Source organism: Coregonus lavaretus, assembly GCF_964263955.1.
Source record: "Coregonus lavaretus genome assembly, chromosome: 22".
NCBI lineage: Eukaryota > Metazoa > Chordata > Actinopteri > Salmoniformes > Salmonidae > Coregonus > Coregonus lavaretus.
Window position 1 is genome coordinate 606216 of NC_140009.1, and position 24831 is coordinate 631046.

Sequence of the window (24831 nt, forward strand, 5' to 3'; positions counted from 1 at the left end):
ATTTATGGTTGTATTGTGTTTTTAAATACTCAAATAAAATCAATCAATCAAAGTATACTACGGTGTGGAGTAGAGTATTCTACAGTACACTACAAAATTCTATATTAAGCACTACATGATCGAGGGGAACCTTAGAGGAAATCCATGAGCTCCCCAAAGACCGCACGGTCAAATCAAAACAACATCGACAAAGCTAGCAGATAAGCTAGCAGATAAGCTAGCCAGCAGCCGAATCGATCAAAACATTCTAAAGTAAGCACTATGTGATCGAGGGATACTAATGTGTAGTATTCTACAATATACTACAACATTATATAGTACATTGCCTTCAGAAAGTATTCACACCCCAAAACTTCCACATTTTGTTGGGTTACAGCCTGAATTTAAAATGGATTAAATTGTTTGTTTTTTGTCACTGGCCTACACACAATACCCCATAATGTTAAAGTGGAATTATGTTTTTCAACATTTTTACTAATTAATAAAATGCTGAAATGTCTGGAGTCAATAAGTATTCAACCCTTTTGTGATTTCAATCCTAAATAAGTTCAGGTGTAAAATGACTAAAATGTAAATGTAAATGTAAAAATGTGCTTAACAAGTCACATAAGTTGCATGGACTCACTCTGTGTGCAATAATAGTTTAACATGATTTCTGAATGACTACCTCATCTCTGTACCCCACATATACAATTATCTGTAAGGTCCCTCAGTTGAGCAGTGAATTTCAAACACAGATTCAACCACAAAGACCAGGGAGGTTTTCCAATGCCTCGCAAAGAAGGGCACATATTGGTAGATGGGTAAAAATAAAAATCAGATATTGAATATCCCTTTGAGCATGGTGAAGTTATTAATTACACTTTGGATGGTGTATCAATACACCCAGTCACTACACAGATACAGGCGTCCTTCCTAACTCAGTTCCGGGGAGGAAGGAAACCGCTCAGGGATTTCACCATGAGGCCAATGGTGACTTTAAAAGAGAGTTTAATGGCTGTGATAGGAGAAAACTGAGGATGGATCAACAACATTATAGTTACTCCACAATACTAACATAAATGACAGAGTGAAAAGAAGGAAGCCTGTACAGAATAAAAATATTCTAAAACATGCATCCTGTTTGCAACAAGGCACTAAAGTAATTCTGCAAAAAAATGTGGCAAAGCAATTAACATTTTGTTCTGAATACAAAGTGTGATGTGTGAATACTTACGTAAATGAGATATTTCTGTATTTCATTTTCAATATATTTGCAAAAAGGTGTAAAAATATGTTTTCCCTTTGTCATTATTGTGTGTAGATGGGTGAGAGAAAAAAAGAATCCATTTAGTAAATTTTTAATTCACAACAAAATGTGGAAGAAGTAAGGAGTATGAATGCTTTCTGAAAGGCATTGTAAGCACTACACGACTACAGTGTGAAGTATAGGATTCTACAGTATATATCGTACTATAGTAAACTGAAGTATGTTCCAATGTGGGATGGCCCAATCCCAAATTGACCCCTACGCCCTACACAACCGTGAAGATCTGATTTGACAGGTGTTAGTGATAGTGTTAGTGATTGGCCATGTGGAAGTTTCAACATATTGCTACCTGCTACTGTTATACCTCTCAGATCTCTAACAAACAAGTACACTTTGACCCGTACTCATCCTCACATACCTTGACAGAGTAGGCCAGGGAGATGGTGACAGCGAGAGGCAGGCCTTCGGGTACTTCCTCACCTACCTTGACAGAGTGGGCCAGGGAGATGGTGACAGCGAGAGGCAGGCCTTCGGGTACTTCCTCACCTACCTTGACAGAGTAGGCCAGGGAGATGGTGACAGCGAGAGGCAGGCCTTCGGGTACTTCCTCACCTACCTTGACAGAGTAGGCCAGGGAGATGGTGACAGCGAGAGGCAGGCCTTCGGGTACTTCCTCACCTACCTTGACAGAGTAGGCCAGGGAGATTGTGACAGCGAGAGGCAGGCCTTCGGGTACTTCATTTACATTTTAGTCATTTAGCAGACGCTCTTATCCAGAGCGACTTACAGTTAGTGAATACATATTATTATTTTTTTATACTGGCCCCCCGTGGGAATCGAACCCACAACCCTGGCGTTGCAAACGCCATGCTCTATCAACTGAGATACATCCCTGCCGGCCATTCCCTCCCCTACCCTGGACGACGCTGGGCCAATTGTGCGCCGCCCATGAGTCTCCCGGTCGCGGCCGGCTGCGACAGAGCCTGGATTCGAACCAGGATCTCTAGTGGCACAGTTAGCACTGCGATGCAGTGCCTTAGACCACTGCGCCACTCGACAGAGTAGGCCAGGGAGATGGTGACAACGAGAGGCAGGCCTTCGGGTACTTCCTCACCTACCTTGACAGAGTAGGCCAGGGAGATGGTGACAGCGAGAGGCAGGCCTTCGGGTACAGCCACAACCAACACAGTCACTCCGATGATGAAGAATTTGACGAAGTACTGGACATAGACCGGAGTACACTCTGCTAGCCACACACGACCTGGAAACAACAACTTATTAAATATTATATTATTATTACTATGTACAGTGCATTCGGAAATTATTCAGACCCCTTGACCTTTTCCACATTTTGTTACATTCCAGCCTTATTCTTAAAATGGATAAAATATTACATTGATTGGACATGATTTGGAAAGGCACACACCTGTCTATATAAGGTGCCACATTATGGGGTATTGTGTGTAGATTGATGAGGCGGAAAAAACTATTTAATCAATTTTAGAATAAGACTGTAACATAACAAAATGTAGAAAAAGTCAAGGGGTCTGAACACTTTCTGAATGCACTGTATACAGGAGTACACTATGCTAGCCACACGACCTGGAAACAACAACATTTTAAAAAGTATTTGATCCCCTGCTGATTTTGTACGTTTGCCCACTGACAAAGAAATGATCAGTCTATAATTTAAATGGTAGGTTTATTTGAACAGTGAGTTTCAGAATAACAACAAAAAAATCCAGAAAAACGCATGTCAAAAATGTTATAAATTGATTTGCATTTTAATGAGGGAAATAAGTATTTGACCCCCTCTCAATCAGAAAGATTTCTGGCTCCCAGGTCTCTTTTATACAGGTAACGAGCTGAGATTAGGAGCACACTCTTAAAGGGAGTGCTCCTAATCTCAGCTGGTTACCTGTATAAAAGACACCTGTCCACAGAAGCAATCAGATTCCAAACTCTCCACCATGGCCAAGACCAAAGAGCTCTCCAAGGATGTCAGGGACAAGATTGTAGACCTACACAAGGCTGAAATGGGCTACAAGACCATCGCCAAGCAGCTTGGTGAGAAGGTGATAACAGTTGGTGCGAAGAAACACAAAATAACTGTCAATCTCCCTCGGCCTGGGGCTCCATGCAAGATCTCACCTCGTGGAGTTGCAATGATCATGAGAATGGTGAGGAATCAGCTCAGAACTACACGGAGGATCTTGTCAATGATCTCAAGACAGCTGGGACCATAGTCACCAAGAAAACAATTGGTAACACACTACGCCGTGAAGGACTGAAATCCTGCAGCGCCCGCAAGGTCCCCCTGCTCAAGAAAGCACATATACAGGGCCGTCTGAAGTTTGCCAATGAACATCTGAATGATTCAGAGGGGAACTGGGTGAAAGTGTTGTGGTCAGATGAGACCAAAATTGAGCTCTTTGGCATTTACATTTACGTCATTTAGCAGACGCTCTTATCCAGAGCGACTTACATTATTATTATATTTTTCATACCCCCTGTGGGAATCGAACCCACAACCCTGGCGTTGCAAACGCCATGCTCTATCAACTGAGCTACATCCCTGCCGGCCATTCCCTCCCCTACCCTGGACGACGCTGGGCCAATTGCGCGCCGCCCCATGGGTCTCCCGGTCACGGCCAGCTACGACAGAGCCTGGATTCGAACCAGGATCTCTAGTGGCACAGCTAGCACTGCGATGCAGTGCCTTAGACCACTGCTCCACTCAACTCGCCGTGAATGGAGGAAGAGGAATGCTGCCTATGACCCCAAGAACACCATCCCCACTGTCAAACATGGAGGTGGAAACATTATGCTTTGGAAGTGTTTTTCTGCTAAGGGGACAGGACAACTTCACTGCATCAAAGGGACGATGGACGGGGCTATGTACCGTCAAATCTTGGGTGAGAACCTCCTTCCCTCAGCCAGGGCATTGAAAATGGGTCGTGGATGGGTATTCCAGCATGACAATGACCCAAAACACACGGCCAAGGCAACAAAGGAGTGGCTCAAGAAGAGGCACATTAAGGTCCTGGAGTGGCCTAGCCAGTCTCCAGACCTTAATCGCATAGAAAATCTGTGGAGGGAGCTGAAGGTTTGAGTTGCCAAACGTCAGCCTCGAAACCTTAATGACTTGGAGAAGATCTGCAAAGAGGAGTGGGACAAAATCCCTCCTGAGATGTGTGCAAACCTGGTGGCCAACTACAAGAAACGTCTGACCTCTGTGACTGCCAACAAGGGTTTTGCCACCAAGTACGTCATGTTTTGCAGAGGGGTCAAATACATATTTCCCTCATTAAAATGCAAATTAATTTATAACATTTTTTACATGTGTTTTTCTGGATTTTTTTGTTGTTATTCTGTCTCTCACTGTTCAAATAAACCTACCATTAAAATTATAGACTGATCATGTCTTTGTCAGTGGGCAAACGTACAAAATCAGAAGGGGATCAAATTCCTATTTCCCCTCACTGTATACAGTATATAGCCACACATGACCTGGAAACAGCAACATATACATATATTATTCTATATGAATATTATTATATACAGGAGTACACTCTGCTAGCCACACACAACCTGGAAACAACAACATATTAAATATTATATTAATAAATATTAATATATATATACAGGAGTACACCCTGCTAGCCACACACAACCTGGAAACAACAACATATTAAATATTATATTAATAAATATTAATATATATATACAGGAGTACACCCTGCTAGCCATACACAACCTGGAAACAACAACATATTAAATATTATATTAATAAATATTAATATATATATATACACAGGAGTACACCCTGCTAGCCACACACAACCTGGAAACAACAACATATTAAATATTATATTAATCAATATTAATATATATATACAGGAGTACACCCTGCTAGCCACACACAACCTGGAAACAACAACATATTAAATATTATATTAATAAATTGTAATATATATATATACAGGAGTACACCCTGCTAGCCACACACAACCTGGAAACAACAACATATTAAATATTATATTTATTGAATGATTGACACGCTTGATTAAGACGGGCAATAATGACTGTATAAAATACATCTTTAAAATACTGAGCTAAATTTTATGCAAAAAAAGGTGATCTTATTTTATACTAATACAATTGTTCAGAGAAAGTGATTTTGTTTAAGTAATAGTATTTTTTCTCAAAAAGGTAGGGGTCAAAATTAATGACACCCCTAAAGATTCTTATAAATAAAGTAGTCACAGTGTAGTATTTGGTTTGATATACTACATCAAGCTTGTGTCTCAAAAAACGTTCTTCTATTTTCACCACCGGAATTATGGCCGCAGTAGTTGGGGGTGGCGCGAAAGAGATGTGTTTTGATGAATAAACAAGTTGTGGGTGTGTCGAGGCTTGGCCCCTCACTGGCCTATCAGAACATGCTCCATAGCTAATTATGTGGTTGTTTTAAGTATTTACAAAGTTCTTGAAATGTTCCATATTGACTGACCTTCATGTCTTAAAGTAATGGACTGTCGTTTCTCTTTGCTTATTTGAGCTGTTCTTGCCATAATATGGACTTGGTCTTTTACCAAATAGGGCTATCTTCTGTATATCCCCCCTTTCTCCTCCCTGCTGAATCCTCCTCCCCTCCCTCTCTGTGGATGACTTCATCAACCATTTTGAAAAGAAGGTTGACGACATCCGATCCTCGTTTGTTAAGTCAAATGACACTGCTGGTCCTGCTCACACTGCCCTACCCTATGCTTTGACTTCTTTCTCCCCTCTCTCTCCAGATAAAATCTTGCGACTTGTGACGGCAGGCCGCCCAACAACCTGCCCGCTTGACCCTATCCCCTCCTCTCTTCTCCAGACCATCTCCGGTGACCTTCTCCCTTACCTCACCTCGCTGATCAACTCATCCTTGACCGCTGGCTATGTCCCTTCCGTCTTCAAGAGAGCGAGCGAGAGTTGCACCCCTTCTCAAAAAACCAACACTCGATCCCTCTGATGTCAACAACTACAGACCAGTATCCCTTCTTTCTTTTCTCTCCAAAACTATTGAGCGTGCCGTCTTTAGCCAACTCTCTTGCTATCTCTCTCAGAATTACCTTCTTGATCCAAACCAGTCAGGTTTCAAGACTGGTCATTCAACTGAGACTGCTCTTCTCTGTGTCACGGAGGCTCTCCGCACTGCTAAAGCTAACTCTCTCTCCTCTGCTCTTGTCCTTCTAGACCTGTCTGCTGCCTTTGATACTGTGAACCATCAGATCCTCCTCTCCACCCTCTCCGAGCTGGGCATCTCCGGCGCGGCTCACTCTTGGATTGCGTCCTACCTGACCGGTCGCTTCTACCAAGTGGCGTGGCGAGAAGCTGTCTCCGCACCACGTGCTCTCACCACTGGTGTCCCCCAGGGCTCAGTTCTAGGCCCTCTCCTATTCTCCCTATACACCAAGTCACTTGTGTCTGTCATATCCTCACATGGCCTCTCCTATCATTGCTACGCTGACGACACACAACTAATCTTCTCCTTTCCCCCTTCTGATAACCAGGTGGTGAATCGCATCTCTGCATGTCTGGCAGACATATCAGTATGGATGACGGATCACCACCTCAAGCTGAACCTCGGCAAGACGGAGCTGCTCTTCCTCCCGGGGAAGGACTGCCCGTTCCATGATCTCGCCATCACGGTTGACAACTCCGTTGTGTCCTCCTCCCAGAGTGCGAAGAGCCTTGGCGTGACCCTGGACAACACCCTGTCGTTCTCCGCTAACATCAAGGCGGTGACCCGATCCTGTAGGTTCATGCTCTACAACATTCGGAGAGTACGACCCTGCCTTACACAGGAAGCGGCACAGGTCCTAATCCAGGCATTTGTCATCTCCCGTCTGGATTACTGCAACTCGCTGTTGGCTGGGCTCCCTGCCTGTGCCATTAAACCCCTACAACTCATCCAGAATTCTGCAGCCCGTCTGGTGTTCAACCTTCCCAAGTTCTCTCACGTCACCCCGCTCCTCCGTACACTCCACTGGCTTCCAGTTGAAGCTCGCATCTGCTACAAGACCATGGTGCTTGCCTACGGAGCTGTGAGGGGAACGGCACCTCCGTACCTTCAGGCTCTGATCAGTCCCTACACCCAAACGAGGGCATTGCGTTCATCCACCTCTGGCCTGCTGGCTCCCCTACCTCTGCGGAAGCATAGTTCCCGCTCAGCCCAGTCAAAACTGTTCGCTGCTCTGGCACCCCAATGGTGGAACAAGCTCCCTCACGACGCCAGGACAGCGGAGTCACTCACCACCTTCCGGAGACATTTGAAACCCCACCTCTTTAAGGAATACCTGGGATAGGATAAAGTAATCCTTCTACCCCCCCCTTACCCCAACCCAAAAAAAAAAAAAAAAACATTGTAAAGTGGTGTTCCCACTGGCTATAAGGTGAATGCACCTATTTGTAAGTCGCTCTGGATAAGAGCGTCTGCTAAATGACGTAATTGTAAATGTACTTTGTCACAACACAACTGATTGGCTCAAACGCATTAAGAAGGAAAGAAATTCCACAAATTAACTTTTAAGAAGGCACACCTGTTAATTGAAATCCATTCCAGGTGACTACCTCTTGAAGCTGGTTGAGAGAATGCCAGGAGTGTGCAAAGCTGTCATCAAGGCAAAGGGTGGCTATTTGAAGAATCTCAAATATAAAATATATTCAGATTTGTTTAACACTTTTTGGGGGGTTACTACATGATTCCATGTATTATTTCATGTTTTTGATGTCTTCATTTTTATTCTACAATGTAAAAAATGGTAAAAATAAAGAGAAACCCTTGAATCAGTAGGTGTGTCCAACCTTTTGACTGGTAATGTAGTATAGGGTCAGAAGCATGAATAAATCTCATTCCAAAAGGCAATGTGTGCACACTTACCCTTGAATTTTTCCACATTTCTATCTTACAGCCTTATTCTAAAATGGATTAAATTGTTTTTTCCCCCCTCATCAATCTACACACAATACCCCATAATGACAAAGCAAAAGCAAATATCACATTTACATAAGTATTCAGACCCTTTACTCAGTACTTTGTTGAAGCACCTTTGGCAGCGATTACAGCCTCGGGTCTTCTTGGGTATGACGCTACAAGCTTGGTACACCTGTATTTAGGGAGTTTCTCCCATTCTTCTCTGCAGATCCTCTCAAGCTCTGTCAGGTTGGATGGGGAGCGTCGCTGCACAGCTATTTTCAGGTCTCTCCAGAGATGTTCGATCGGATTCAAGTCCCGCCTCTGGCTGGGCCACTCAAGGACATTCAAAGACTTGTCCCGAAGCCACTCCTGCGTTGTCTTGGCTGTGTGCTTAGGGTTGTTGTCCTGTTGGAAGGTGAACCTTTGCCCCAGTCTGAGGTCCTGAGCACTCTGGAGCAGGTTTTCATCAAGGATCTCTCTGTACTTTGCTCCGTTAATCTTTGCCTCGATCCTGACTAGTCTCCCAGTCCCTGCCGCTGAAAAACATCCCCAAAGCATGATGCTGCCACCACCATGCTTCACTGTAGGGATGGTGCCATGTTTCCACCCGACGTGATGCTTGGCATTCAGGCCAAATAGTTCGATCTTGGTTTGGGCTTAGTGGGACTATTATTTGTTTTTCAACAGGACAATGACCCAACACACCTCCAGGCTGTGTAAGGGCTATTTTACCAATAAGGAGAGTGATTGAGTGCTGCATCAGATGACCTGGCCTCCACAATCACCCGACCTCAACCAAATTGAGATGGTTTGGGATGAGTCTGACCGCAGAGTGAAGGAAAAGCAGCCAACAAGTGCTCAGCATATGTGGGAACTCCTTCAAGACTGTTGGAAAAGCATTCCAGGTGAAGCTGGTTGAGAGAATGCCAAGAGTGTGCAAAGCTGTCATCAAGGCAAAGGGTGGCTACTTTGAAGAATCTCAAATATAAAATATATTTTGATTTGCTTAACCCTTTTTTGGTTACTACATGATTCCATATGTGTTATTTCATAGTTGTGATGTCTTCACTATTATTCTACAATGTTAAGAATAGTATAAATAAAGAAAAACCCTTGAATGAGTAGGTGTGTCCAAACTTTTGTCTGGTACTGTACATTAATAAAAATGTATTGACCTTGGATGGAAAACGTCTGCCTGTGGTCAGATGTTTAAGTCATCATAGTAGTTAGTAAAAATGAAAAGACCAACAGGCTATGAAAAAGTAATTGTTTTGTAACCTATTAAAAAATGAACATGAGTAGTTTATACAAAACTTTATTGCATTTGGTGGTCATCCCCCAAATGTGACCATTTAAAGTGTTGATAGTTACATCCTTCCTCAGGAAACTTTCTGCTAATAGCTGACAACAGGGTGGCAGGTTTTTTGATGTGCTGCTCTAGTGATCCATAGCCCAGCAGACTCACCTGGGGGTAGGGGGATGGACATGTTAGTTTTTATAAAAGTCTGGGAGTGGGTCAAGTATGCTCTGGATTGATCACAGGTACTTGGTCAGAAGGCTCTGGAGAAATCGCAGGTAGCATTTTTTGTTGTTTTGGCTCTGTACTCCAGCACTTTGTATTTGAAATGATACAATTACTATCTATGAGGTTAAAATGAAGATGGGTGAACCGTTTATAAATTACAGCACTTTTTGTACATTGTCCCCCCCATTTTAGTGGACCACAAGTATTGGAATAATTAACTTATCTGTATTAAAGTAGTAGAAAGTTAAGTATTTGGTCCCATATTCATAGCTTGTGACTCTACAAAATGTGTTGGATGCATTTTCTGTTCGTTTTGGTTGTGTTTCAGATTATTTTGTGCCCAATGGAAGTGAATGGTAAATTAATGGGGATCCTATCATGATTCGTGAATAATGATGAATGAGAAAGTTAGACGCACAAATTTCATATTTCTATCTAACGTTGTGAATAAACTCCAAAGTTTCTTTTTTAACCTGGTGGCTGGGAGGTTCCCAAGTTCTTTACATCTGTCTAGGTGTTAAGGATGTGCTTCAACCTGAGTAAAAGAGCAGAGAGGGGGAAGAAATGAATCTCACTGCTCACATTTCAGTGCTGGTTCAAGTTGCTGAGAACCACAACTACCTTTAATGTGCCATAATTTTGTAAACAATTTTACGTATTCATAAATTGATCAAATTGTCTCCATTTACTTTTAGCTAGCTAGTCTATTTGCTGTGAAATTGAGAGGGCAATTTTTCTTGCCAAACTTTTCAGTCACCAATTAATCAATAAACAGGCAGTGGAATTAAGTAGTTTGACAAGTGTTCAAACGTCAGCAACAAGTCTTTAAAATATAGAGAGCAAATATATAGTTTTTATTTTCTAGAAACCTAGCTGACATTAGCTACAATGCAGTGATGATGGTGGGAGTTAGCTAGCTAGCTTTCCCCCAGCAGTTTCAATTTAGCTAGCAATCTAGCTAGCTAACGACATTTACTGTATATCAGCTTTATCAATCAGATGGTTAACTAGTAAATATATTCATTTTCCCCTGGCATCTAAAGTGGTCTGATAAAGCTAGCCAGTTGATAGTAAAGCTAGGATGAATTTCAGAGGCCAGCTAGCTAACGTAATAGCATCTGTCAATGCATTGGCTGGTCTGGAGTTTGTCTGAAATGTACATTTATATTTCACATGATAAGCAAACTACTATCATGCCTTTTCACAAATAAATCTATGTACACGGATAAACGAGACGATTACCTTCAAGTAGATTGTTTTGGTTTTATTTACCTCATCCTCTATTGCTCATGTGGGTAGCTACTTCCTGAGATTTGATTGATGGAACAATCCAGCCAATGGTTAGACATCTGTGGTTTTGGCAGAGGGAACTGATTGGTCAGGAGTAAAAGGTCCTGCCCCCAGAGCTGCTCAAATATAAATTTTGAACAAAACTTTCTACAAGTTTACGAATCTCTTGGTAACGTGACAACAGTGACAGAACTCAGAGTGCATGCAGATTCAATATCTGCAAGTGTATTTTTGATTCACAGCTAAATATTCATACTTGTAAATGGACTTAAAATAATTCTGAAAATAGATTATGCTTGCAAATCGTATTGAATGTATTCAAATGTCAAGTTACAAGCTTGCAAAATTAAATTACACATTTACGAATCGTAGTTGCAACCACGAATCTCAATGTGTGACAACGAAATTCAAATGACAAACTCACATAGTTCTGTCATCATTATAATCCCATATTCCAAGAGTGTGCAGAGTCTGAGACGCCCAGACCTGAGACGCCCAGACCTGAGACGCCCAGACCTGAGACGCCCAGACCTGAGACGCCCAGACCTGAGACGGTGGAGAGGAGGATCTGATGGTGTCAGAGACGCTCAAGTGTTTTGAAAAGAAGGATACCGGTCTGTCGTTTTTGACATCTGAGGGAGCGAGTGTTGGTTTCTTGAGGAGGGGAGCGACTCTGGACATTTTGAAGTCAGAGGGGATGCAGTCAGTGGTCAGGGATGAGTTGATGAGGGAAGTGAGGAATGGTAGAAGGTCTCCAGTGATGGTCTGGACTAGTCTCCAAGTCCCTGCCGCTGAAAAAAATCCTCACAGCATGATGCTGCCACCACCATGCTTCACCGTATTGATGGTGCCAGGTTTCCTCCAGACGTGAGGCTTGGCATTCAGACCAAAAAGTTCAATCTTGGTTTCATCAGACCAGAGAATCTCGTTTCTCATGATCTGAGAGTCTTTAGATGCCTTTTGGCAAACTCCAAGCAGGCTGTCATGTGCCTTTTACTGAGGAGTGGCTTCCATCTGGCCACTCTACCATAAAGGCCTTATTGGTGGAGTGCTGCAGAGATTTCTGTCCTTCTGGAAGGTTCTCCCATCTCCACAGAGGAACTACAGCTCTGTCAGAGTGACCATCGGGTTCTTGGTCACCTCCCTGACCAAGGCCCTTCTCCACCGATTGCTCAGTTTGGCCGGGCGGCCAGCTCTAGGAAGAGTCTTGGTGGTTCCAAATTCTTCCATTTAAGAATGATGGAGGCCGCTGTGTTCTTGGGGACCTTCAGTGCTGCAGAAATGTTTTGGTACCCTTCCCCAGAGCTGTGCCTCAACACAATCCTGTCTCTGAGCTCTATGGACAATTCCTTCAACCTCATGGCTTGGTTTTTGCTCTGACATGCACTGTCAACTGTGGGACCTTATATAGACAGGTGTGTGCCTTTCCAAATCATGTCCAATCAATTGAATTATCCACAGGTGGACTCAAATCAAGTTGTAGAAACATCTCAAGGATGATCAATGGAAACAGGATGAACCTGAGCTCAATTTCCAGTCTCATAGCAAAGGGTTTGAATACTTATGTAAATAAGGTATTTCTGTTTTTTATGTTTAATATATCTGCCAAAATTTCTAAAAACCTTTTTTTTTTTATGGGGTATTGTGTGTAGATTGCTGAGGATTTGTTTTGTATTTAATCCATGATAGAATAAGGCTGTAACGTAACAAAATGTTGGAAAGTCAAGGGGTCTGAATACTTTCCGAATGCACTGAATGTACTGTAGTTTGTGTAAATTACAATAATGTTAATCTAAAAGCCAGAGTCTCAGTAAGTCATATAACTGTGAGAGTGTGTATAAGAGTGTGCAAAGCTTTCATCAAGGCAAAGGGTGGCTATTTGAAGAATCTCAAATAGGAAATATATTTTGATTTGTGTAACACTTTTTTGGTTACTACATGATTCCATATGTGTTATTTCATAGTTTTGATGTCTTCACTATTATTCTAATATGTAGAAAATAGTAAAAATAAAGAAAAACCCTTGAATGAGTAGGTGTTCTAAAACTTTTGACCGGTAGTGTATATATATATTTTTGTAAATATATATATATATTATTTTAAACATATATCATATAAAAATATATTTTCCTTCTTTATTATTTTCCCCTAACCCTACCACCCCCTCCCCTAACTGGAGTAAATTAATAAAATGTATTTTTTCTTAATTATTTCCCCCTAACCTTTAGCTATAAATAAGGTCAATGTTTTAAAGTAACTCAATTACTTTTACTCTGAGTACTTTTTAAATGAGCAGCTTTTTACTTTTACTTGAGTCTTTGGGAGTGTGGTGCCAGGGAAATAACCTCTCACTCAACGTCAAGAAAACAAAGGAGATGATCGTGGACTTCAGAAAACAGCAGAGGGTGCACCCCCATATCCACATCGACGGGACCGCAGTGGAGAAGGTGGAAAGCTTCAAGTTCCTTGGCGGACACATCACTGACAGAAATGGTCCACTCACGCAGACAGTGTGGTGAAGAAGGCGCAACAGAGCCTCTTCAACCTCAGGAGGCTGAATAAATTTGGCTTGGCCCCTAAAACCCTCACAAACTTTTGCAGATGCACAATTGAGAGCATCCTGTCGGGCTGTATCACCGCCTGGTACGGCAACTGCACCGCCCGCAACCGCAGGGCTCTCCAGAGGGTGGTGCGGTCTGCCGAACTCATTACCGGGGGCAAACTACCCGCCCTTATAATAATAATAATAATATGCCATTTAGCAGACGCTTTTATCCAAAGCGACTTACAGTCATGCGTGCATACATTTTTGTGTATGGGTGGTCCCGGGGATCGAACCCACTACCTTGGCGTTACAAGCGCCGTGCTCTACCAGCTGAGCTACAGAGGACCCTTCAAGACACCTACAGCACTCGATGTCACAGGAAGGCCAAAAAGATCATCAAAGACATCAACCACCCGAGCCACTGCCTGTTCACCCCTACTATCATCCAGAAGGCGAGGTCAGTACAGGTGCATCAAAGCTGGGACCGAGAGAATGAAAAACAGCTTCTATCTCAAGGCCATCAGACTGTTAAATAGCCATCACTAGCACATTAGAGGCTGCTGCTGCCTATTGAAATCACTGGCCACTTTAAGAAATGGAACACTAGTCACTTTAATAATGTTTCCATATCTTGCACTACTCATCTCATATGTATATACTGCATTCTATTCTATAATAATAATGCCAAATAATGCCAAGTCTAGGTCCAAAAGACTTCTCAACAGCTTCTACCCCCAAGCCATAAGACTCCTGAACAGCTAATCATGGCTACCCGGACTATTTGCACTGCCCCCCCACCCCATCCTTTTTACGCTGCTGCTACTCTGTTAAGTATTTATGCATAGTCACTTTAACTCTACCCACATGTACATATTACCTCAACTACCTCAACTAGCCGGTGCCCCCGCACATTGACTCTGCAACGGTACCCCCCTGTATATATAGCCTCCCTACTGTCACTTTATTTTACTTCTGCTCTTTTTTTTCTCAACACTTTTTTTGTTGTTGTTTTATTCTTACTTTTTTTTTGTTTAAAATAAATGCACTGTTGGTTAAGGGCTGTAAGTAAGCATTTCACTGTAATGTCTGCACCTGTTGTATTCGGCGCATGTGACCAATAAAATTTGATTTGATTTGATTTGATTTAATATTCTACTGTGTCTTAGTCCATGCCGCTCTGTCATTGCTCGACCATATATGTATATATTCTTAAATTCCATTCCTTACCAGATTTGTGTTTATTGGGTATATGTTGTGAACTTGTTAGATATTACTTGTTAGATATTACTGCACTGTCGGAGCTAGAAGCACAAGCATTTTACTACACCCGCAATAACATCTGCTAAACACGTGTATGTGACAAATAACATTTGATTTGATTAGATTTTGTTACACCGGTAGTTGTCTTCTACTTGAGTAAAATGTAATTAAAGTAACAATGCTTCTACTTGAGGATATTTCTCTTTCCACCTGACTGTCTGAAACACAACTTCAAAGGCATTCAACAAGTTTGTAAAATCACAAGCTTGATGTAGTCATTGCGTGCTAGAAATATGGGACCAAATATTAAACTTTTGACTACTTTATTTGTAAGAATCTTTAGGGGTGTCAATAATTTTGACCCCTACCTTTTTGAATAAAAATAAATATATATATATATATATATATATTTCTCTGAGCAATTGTATTAGTATAAAATAATATCATTTCCTTTTTTGCATACTATAGTAGCTCAGTATTAGAAAACCCTTTTGCAATTATGTTAGCACAGCTGAAAACTGTTGTGCTGATTAAAGAAGCAATAAAACTGGCCTTCTTGAGACTAGTTGAGTATCTGGAGCATCAGCAATTGTGGGTTCGATTACAGGCTCAAAATGGCCAGAAACAAATAACTTTCTTCTGAAACTCGTCAGTCTATTCTTGTTCTGAGAAATTAAGGTTATTCCATGCGAGAAATTGCCAAGAAACTGAAGATCTCGTACAACGCTGTGTACTACTCCCTTCACAGAACAGCGCAAACTGGCTCTAACCAGAAAAGAAAGAGGAGTGGGAGGCCCCAGTGCACAACTGAGCAAGAGGACAAATACATTAGTGTCTAGTTTGAGAAACAGACGCCTCACTGGTCCTCAACTGGCAGCTTCATTAAATAGTACCCGCAAAACACCAGTCTCAACGTTAACAGTGAAGAGGCGACTCCGGGATGCTGACCTTCTAGGCAGAGTAAAAAAAAAAAGCCATATCTCAGACTGGCCAATAAAAATAAAAGATTAAGATGGGCAAAAGAACACTGGACAGAGGAAGATTGGAAAAAAGTGTTATGGACAGACGAATCGAAGTTTGAGGTGTTCGGATCACAAAGAAGAACATTTGTGAGACGCAAATGAAAAGATGCTGGAGGAGTGCTTGATTCCATCTGTCAAGCATGGTGGAGGCAATGTGATGGTCTGGGGGTGCTTTGGTGGTGGTAAAGTGGGAGATTTGTACAGGGTAAAAGGGATCTTGAAGAAGGAAGGCTCCATTTAGCAACGCCATGCCATACCCTGTGGACGGTGCTTGATTGGAGCCAATATCCTCCTACAACAGGACAATGACCCAAAGCACAGCTCCAAACTATGCAATAACTATTTAGGGAAGAAGCAGTCAGCTGGTATTCTGTCTATAATGGAGTGGCCAGCACAGTCACCAGATCTCAACCCTATTGAGCTGTTGTGGGAGCAGCTTGACCGTATGGTACGTAAGAAGTGCCCATCAAGCCAATCCAACTTGTGGGAGGTGCTTCAGGAAGCATGGGGTGAAATCTCTTCAGATTACCTCAACAAATTGACAACTAGAATGCCAAAGGTCTGCAAGGCTGTAAATGCTGCAAATGGAGGATTCTTTGATGAAAACAAAGTTTGAAGGACACAATTATTATTTCAATTAAAAATCATTATTTCTAACCTTGTCAATGACTACATTTCCTATGCATTTTGATATATTTCCTATTCATAACTCATTTCATGTATGTTTTCATGGAAAACAAGATAATTTCTAAGTGCCCCCAAACCTTTGAACAGTAGTGTATATACAGGAGTACACCCTGCTAGCCACACACAACCTGGAAACAACAACATATTAAATATTATATTAATCAATATTAATATATATATACACAGGAGTACACCCTGCTAGCCACACACAACCTGGAAACAACAACATATTAAATATTATATTAATCAATATTAATATATATATACACAGGAGTACACTCTGCTAGCCACACACAACCTGGAAACAACAACATATTAAATATTATATTAATAAATATTAATATATATATACAGGAGTACACTCTGCTAGCCACACACAACCTGGAAACAACAACATATTAAATATTATATTAATCAATATTAATATATATATATATATACAGGAGTACACTCTGCTAGCCACACACAACCTGGAAACAACAACATATTAAATATTATATTAATCAATATTAATATATATATATATATATATATATACACAGGAGTACACTCTGCTAGCCACACACAACCTGGAAACAACAACATATTAAATATTATATTAATAAATATTAATATATATATATATATACAGGAGTACACTCTGCTAGCCACACACAACCTGGAAACAACAACATATTAAATATTATATTAATCAATATTAATATATATATATATATATATATATATACAGGAGTACACTCTGCTAGCCACACACAACCTGGAAACAACAACATATTAAATATTATATTAATAAATATTAATATATATATACAGGAGTACACCCTGCTAGCCACACACAACCTGGAAACAACAACATATTAAATATTATATTAATAAATATTAATATATATATACAGGAGTACACCCTGCTAGCCACACACAACCTGGAAACAACAACATATTAAATATTATATTAATAAATATTAATATATATATACAGGAGTACACCCTGCTAGCCACACACAACCTGGAAACAACAACATATTAAATATTATATTAATAAATATTAATATATATATATACAGGAGTACACCCTGCTAGCCACACACAACCTGGAAACAACAACATATTAAATATTATATTAATAAATATTAATATATATATACACAGGAGTACACCCTGCTAGCCACACACAACCTGGAAACAACAACATATTAAATATTATATTAATCAATATTAATATATATATACAGGAGTACACCCTGCTAGCCACACACAACCTGGAAACAACAACATATTAAATATTATATTAATCAATATTAATATATATATACAGGAGTACACCCTGCTAGCCACACACAACCTGGAAACAACAACATATTAAATATTATATTCATATTATTCTTATATATACACAACAACATTATTAGCACAACAACAACAATATTAACATAACAACAACATTATTGACTCGACCTGTACATCAACATTAACATTTCCTGCATGCTCGTTGCCCATATAAAAAAAAATCTCACCTTCTATTACAAACGTCTCGATGACAAAATACAACACCAAGATGAGCACCGTTATAGCTGACATCACCAGGCCTAGACAGAGAGAGAGAGAATGCTGTGTGACCATATAACATTTAGCAGACGCTCTTATCCAGAGCGACTTACAGTTAGTGAGTGCATACATTTTTCATACTGGCCCCCCGTGGGAATCGAACCCACAACCCTGGCGTTGCAAGCGCCATGCTCTACCAACTGAGCTACAGGAGGGGCCAATGACGCTCTAATGTTACATAAGGCCATACAAATTTAATTGACTGTATAACAGAGGCGAGCAAAAAAAAAAAAGGAAGAAATATATAAAATTGACTCCAAATTCAAAATTTCAAATGGTGGGGTGCTTATATTTGTCCTGTTTCACATATGTACAAGTGTGTGACCTGTAAAAGTGTGTGGTATGAAATGGAAATGTGTTTTTTGCATATCCCACTCCCCTAAAACACAGGTAGGAGAGTGGGGTCACGGCCAGGGATCAGCCATTATCAACAGCAACCCTGGAGTAATTAGGGTTAAGTGCCTTGCTCAAGGGCACATTGACAGATTTGATACCAAGTGGCATGTTCTGGTCTCTATAGTGTTTTTTTTTCTTGTAATGAACTGCTTTCCTTCTTGTTGATACACAGTGCTCATGGACCTGACTTTTTTGAATTGTTGATTGAGCCTCACCACCTCTTCCCCCTTTAAGAACATCGGGACATCCGCAGTGGACACACATCTGGACATCCACAGTGGACACACATCTGGACATCCACAGTGGACACACATCTGGACATCCACAGTGGACACACATCTGGACATCCACAGTGGACACACATCTGGATATCCACAGTGGGGACACATCTGGACATCCACAGTGGACACATGTGGACATCCACAGTGGGGACACATCTGGACATCCACAGTGGACACACATCTGGGACTGCTGATTAATACTGTGTCTCACTCTTTTATTCCACAGGTTAGAGCCATTACATGGTGATATGGACTGTCTTATTGAAAGCCATTACCTGCTGGTGATATGGACTGTCTTATTGAAAGCCATTACCTGGTGATATGGACTGTCTTATTGAAAGCCATTACCTGCTGGTGATATGTACTGTCTTATTGAAAGCCATTACCTGCTGGTGATATGGACTGTCTTATTGAAAGCCATTACCTGGTGATATGGACGGTCTTATTGAAAGCCATTACCTGTTGATATGGACTGTCTTATTGAAAGCCATTACCTGTTGATATGGACTGTCTTATTGAAAGCCATTACCTGTTGATATGGACTGTCTTATTGAAAGCCATTACCTGTTGATATGGACTGTCTTATTGAAAGCCATTACCTGTTGATATGGACTGTCTTATTGAAAGCCATTACCTGTTGATATGGACTGTCTTATTGAAAGCCATTACCTGCTGGTGATATGGACTGTCTTATTGAAATCCATTACCTGGTGATATGGACTGTCTTATTGAAAGCCATTACCTGTTGATATGGACTGTCTTATTGAAAGCCATTACCTGTTGATATGGACTGTCTTATTGAAAGCCATTACCTGCTGGTGATATGGACTGTCTTATTGAAAGCCATTACCTGGTGATATGGACTGTCTTATTGAAAGCCATTACCTGTTGATATGGACTGTCTTATTGAAAGCCATTACCTGCTGGTGATATGGACTGTCTTATTGAAAGCCATTACCTGGTGATATGGACTGTCTTATTGAAAGCCATTACCTGTTGATATGGACTGTCTTATTGAAAGCCATTACCTGGTGATATGGACTGTCTTATTGAAAGCCATTACCTGTTGATATGGACTGTCTTATTGAAAGCCATTACCTGCTGGTGATATGGACTGTCTTATTGAAAGCCATTACCTGGTGATATGGACTGTCTTATTGAAAGCCATTACCTGTTGATATGGACTGTCTTATTGAAAGTCATTACCTGCTGGTGATATGGACTGTCTTATTGAAAGCCATTACCTGGTGATATGGACTGTCTTATTGAAAGCCATTACCTGTTGATATGGACTGTCTTATTGAAAGCCATTACCTGTTGATATGGACTGTCTTATTGAAAGCCATTACCTGCTGGTGATATGGACTGTCTTATTGAAATCCATTACCTGGTGATATGGACTGTCTTATTGAAAGCCATTACCTGTTGATATGGACTGTCTTATTGAAAGCCATTACCTGCTGGTGATATGGACTGTCTTATTGAAAGCCATTACCTGGTGATATGGACTGTCTTATTGAAAGCCATTACCTGCTGATATGGACTGTCTTATTGAAAGCCATTACCTGCTGGTGATATGGACTGTCTTATTGAAAGCCATTACCTGCTGATATGGACTGTCTTATTGAAAGCCATTACCTGGTGATATGGACTGTCTTATTGAAAGCCATTACCTGGTGATATGGACTGTCTTATTGAAAGCCATTACCTGCTGGTGATATGGACTGTCTTATTGAAAGCCATTACCTGCTGGTGATATGGACTGTCTTATTGAAAGCCATTACCTGCTGGTGATATGGACTGTCTTATTGAAAGCCATTACCTGGTGATATGGACTGTCTTATTGAAAGCCATTACCTGGTGATATGGACTGTCTTATTGAAAGCCATTACCTGGTGATATGGACTGTCTTATTGAAAGCCATTACCTGGTGATATGGACTGTCTTATTGAAAGCCATTACCTGGTGATATGTACTGTCTTATTGAAAGCCATTACCTGTTGATATGGACTGTCTTATTGAAAGCCATTACCTGGTGATATGGACTGTCTTATTGAAAGCCATTACCTGCAGGTGATATGGACTGTCTTATTGAAAGCCATTACCTGGTGGTGATATGGACTGTCTTATTGAAAGCCATTACCTGGTGATATGGACTGTCTTATTGAAACATCTCTGAACCACATACTGTATAAAACATTTCTCATCCCAAATGAATTGGACAGTTTTCTGTTTTTGTCTAGACAGTTTAATTTTGTCATACAAGCACCTTGTTTTCTCACATTCAACACAGTTGATGGTTTCTCTCACCTTTGCACTGACCATAACAGCACTCCTCTTCACTTCTCTGTTGGCTGTTATAGAAGGCCTTGGCAGTGGTGTCCAAGCTGTACAGAAAATCACATTTCTGGTACTCATGTCTGACTGCTGTCAATGTTGGATCAGGCACAAACCTTCATTTCTTGAATTGTTATTCTGGCAGGCATGGAGGATTAGTGCGGTTCCACCATGGATAATCTCCTTCACATGTCTTGATCTGCACCATGTATTGAGACATCTTGAAATGTCTGTCCTGGAATTGCTTGTACCGTTCCTTGTCAAGGTCCTTCCTGCTGAGGTCATGTATCGTGTCAACTTCTATAATCAATGATGTTGAATTGTTGCGCAATAATGGCAATTTCACCCTGTGTTGCGGGCTGATGTACTTCAATGTGTGTTCCTTCCGCTTAAGTCGGTCAAACCGATCACTCACAAGAGCTGCAACATGATCTATGCTCTTTTCAAAGGTCCCTTTCAGGTCTGGGTGTTTTGGTGATTGTTTCATGTAGGCTCGTCATTATGCTGCACTTCTTCACACGCTTCTCCTTTGGTTCTTCCATCTTCTCCCTGGCCAGGGCTGTTCCCTGCAGTCCCAAGTTTAGAAGGGAATTCACGCTCTTGGCAGGGTTGGCCCAGCTGTCACCTGGTGCTGTTCTACAGGCGATAAGCATGTCAAGATCCAGTTGAATAAACAGGAGTGTGAGGCATGCTTGAACAGAACAGAGCTATAGGTGGTTCTGTGGTCTGGCCCACCATCAGATTGAATTATCAAGATTAATTTGTTGAGAGAGACTCAATCTTCACTGTAGTTCCATCTTCTAAAGACAGGGACGCAACTTTCACTGGGGACGGGGGGACATGTCCCCCCCACATTCTGTAATTGCATTTTTGTCACCCCCAGTTTTATAATTGGAATGTGATACAAAACAAGGCAACGGTTTGCTTTAGGACCATGCGGACACCTCCGAACGGTCAGGTAGGCTGCTTGGAATGTTTATCTCACTGGATAAAAAAATTAAATAATTATGTCCCCCCCCCCCAACTTCTAAAACCAAAGTTGCGCCCCCTGTCTAAAGATGCTGAGATTTGTGTGTCGAAGAGGGCTGGATGGCTGGAAAACCTTGTCCTTGACAGTGACATGCACTTTCTCATTATAAAAATGACCCAGATGGAGATGCTGGGATGTCTGGGATCAACATGATAGATTGGTACAATTCCGCTGATGCAGTCGGCAGCTGCTAGAACTGTCCCAGTCATATGAGCAAAGCTTAAAGACCTGCCTCTGTTACACCTACAGGCTGGCCAGGTCCTCCGACTGGGATGATTGCCTCATCATCCACACTTAACATTTCACACTCCTGCTGCCACATGCAGGCAAACTGTTTCATGTAGTTCCACTGTCCTGCAACAAACTTTGAGTCCTGATGTCCCTTCCTAATTGATTGGCCGAGATTGGACCATTAACTTGAGGTCAACCCTTCCTGTGTACTGGAGAGCAGACTTGGACCATGGATTCTTGGGTGTAAACTGCAGTCGCAGTCACTGTGTTGATGGGATTTTAGTTTCTGGTGGAAGCCGCTTTTCCACTGTGTCACGCAAGTCCTCCACTGATATAGCAAAAGGTAAGAACTAGTACTCCCCATGTCTGTGATCGTTGACTTGAGCTGTGTATTGGTCAATATACTTCTGTACTTCCTCCCAAAAGGGCTGGAATGAGGATTGTGGTTTGCCATTCAGCTTCCTTAAATCCATGATCAGGTCTGGGTCATCACCATCAAGGAGGAACAAGGATACTCTCTGGGTCATCACCATCAAGGAGGAACACGGATACTCTCTGGGTCATCACCATCAAGCAGGAACAAGGATACTCTCTGGGTCATCACCATCAATGAGGAACACAGATACTCTCTGGGTCATCACCATCAAGCAGGAACAAGGATACTCTCTGGGTCATCACCATCAATGAGGAACACAGATACTCTCTGGGTCATCACCATCAAGGAGCAACACGGATACTCTCTGGGTCATCACCATCAAGCAGGAACAAGGATACTCTCTGGGTCATCACCATCAAGGAGGAACACGGATACTCTCTGGGTCATCACCATCAAGGAGGAACACGGATACTCTCTGGGTCATCACCATCAAGCAGGAACAAGGATATTCTCTGGGTCATCACCATCAAGGAGGAACAAGGATACTCTCTGGGTCATCACCATCAAGCAGGAACAAGGATACTCTCTGGGTCATCACCATCAAGGAGGAACACGGATACTCTCTGGGTCATCACCATCAAGGAGGAACACGGATACTCTCTGGGTCATCACCATCAAGGAGGAACACGGATACTCTCTGGGTCATCACCATCAAGCAGGAACACGGATACTCTCTGGGTCATCACCATCAAGGAGGAACACGGATACTCTCTGGGTCATCACCATCAAGGAGGAACACGGATACTCTCTGGGTCATCACCATCAAGGAGCAACACAGATACTCTCTCATCAAGCAGACCCTGTTCAGCATCATCTGTCAGAAACTGCTGTTCACTTTGGCAGCATGTGCTTTTTGCTCTAGTGCGGTATGTTGGTATTTATTTTCTCAGTGTGGAGATGACATAAGCTTGCCTGGTCTCATGAAGCCACTGCTATCTGACATAAGCTTACCTGGTCTCATGAAGCCACTGCTATCTGACATAAGCTTAACTGGTCTCATGAAGCCGCTGCTATCTGACAGAAGCTTACCTGGTCTCATGAAGCCGCTGCTATCTGACAGAAGCTTACCTGGTCTCATGAAGCCATCGCTATCTGACATAAGCTTGCCTGGTCCCATGAAGCCGCTGCTATCTGACAGAAGCTTACCTGGTCTCATGAAGCCGCTGCTATCTGACAGAAGCTTGCCTGGTCTCATGAAGCCATCGCTATCTGACATAAGCTTGCCTGGTCCCATGAAGCCGCTGCTATCTGACAGAAGCTTGCCTGGTCCCATGAAGCCACTGCTATCTGACAGAAGCTTGCCTGGTCCCATGAAGCCATCGCTATCTGACAGAAGCTTGCCTGGTCCCATGAAGCCACTGCTATCTGACAGAAGCTTGCCTGGTCTCATGAAGCCATCGCTATCTGACATAAGCTTGCCTGGTCCCATGAAGCCGCTGCTATCTGACAGAAGCTTGCCTGGTCATATGAAGCCATCGCTATCTGACAGAAGCTTGCCTGGTCTCATTAAGCCACTGCTATCTGACAGAAGCTTGCCTGGTGCTATGAAGCCATCGCTATCTGAGGATACCTTCCATATGTATATCAGAGTGCTAGGTAGTTACCACAGGAATACTTGTAGAAAGTAAAAGTCAATGGAAGTTTCAAGTTGTCAATCCATTTCCTACCCTGGAATGTGTCTTCAGGAGAGGAGTCCAGTAGGAAGCGGGGGTGATGTTGGGGCATTTTCTCCAAAGCTTGCAACAGAGTGATGTACTGGGGGCTTACCGGTCCTCATGATGTTCTCACCGTGTAGCATAAAAACATCCAAATCTGGTGTGTGTTTGTGAGTGGACTGTTGGTGACGTCACCATGGATCTGTTACGTGCATCACATCCTCTCTGACTTGGAATACAGAACAAAGAAACAGGCAGAGACGTTTTTAAAACATAAAGCTTTTGGAAATACATCATAGATGGTGCCGCTTTCCATCATCA

At 41.9% G+C, this 24831-nt stretch overlaps 1 pseudogene across 1 annotated transcript in view; it reads right to left on the reverse strand.

Moving 5' to 3' along the window:
- The window catches only part of LOC311149452 (plasma membrane calcium-transporting ATPase 3-like), a 172721-nt pseudogene that overhangs the window by 60600 nt on the left and 87290 nt on the right, over positions 1–24831 (reverse strand). The window contains exons 9-11 of the transcript in view: positions 18054–18125; positions 2422–2510; positions 1668–1721 (exon numbers count right to left, since the gene is read on the reverse strand). The product of the transcript in view is annotated as a plasma membrane calcium-transporting ATPase 3-like (transcript). The remainder of the gene's footprint in view (positions 1–1667; positions 1722–2421; positions 2511–18053; positions 18126–24831) is intronic.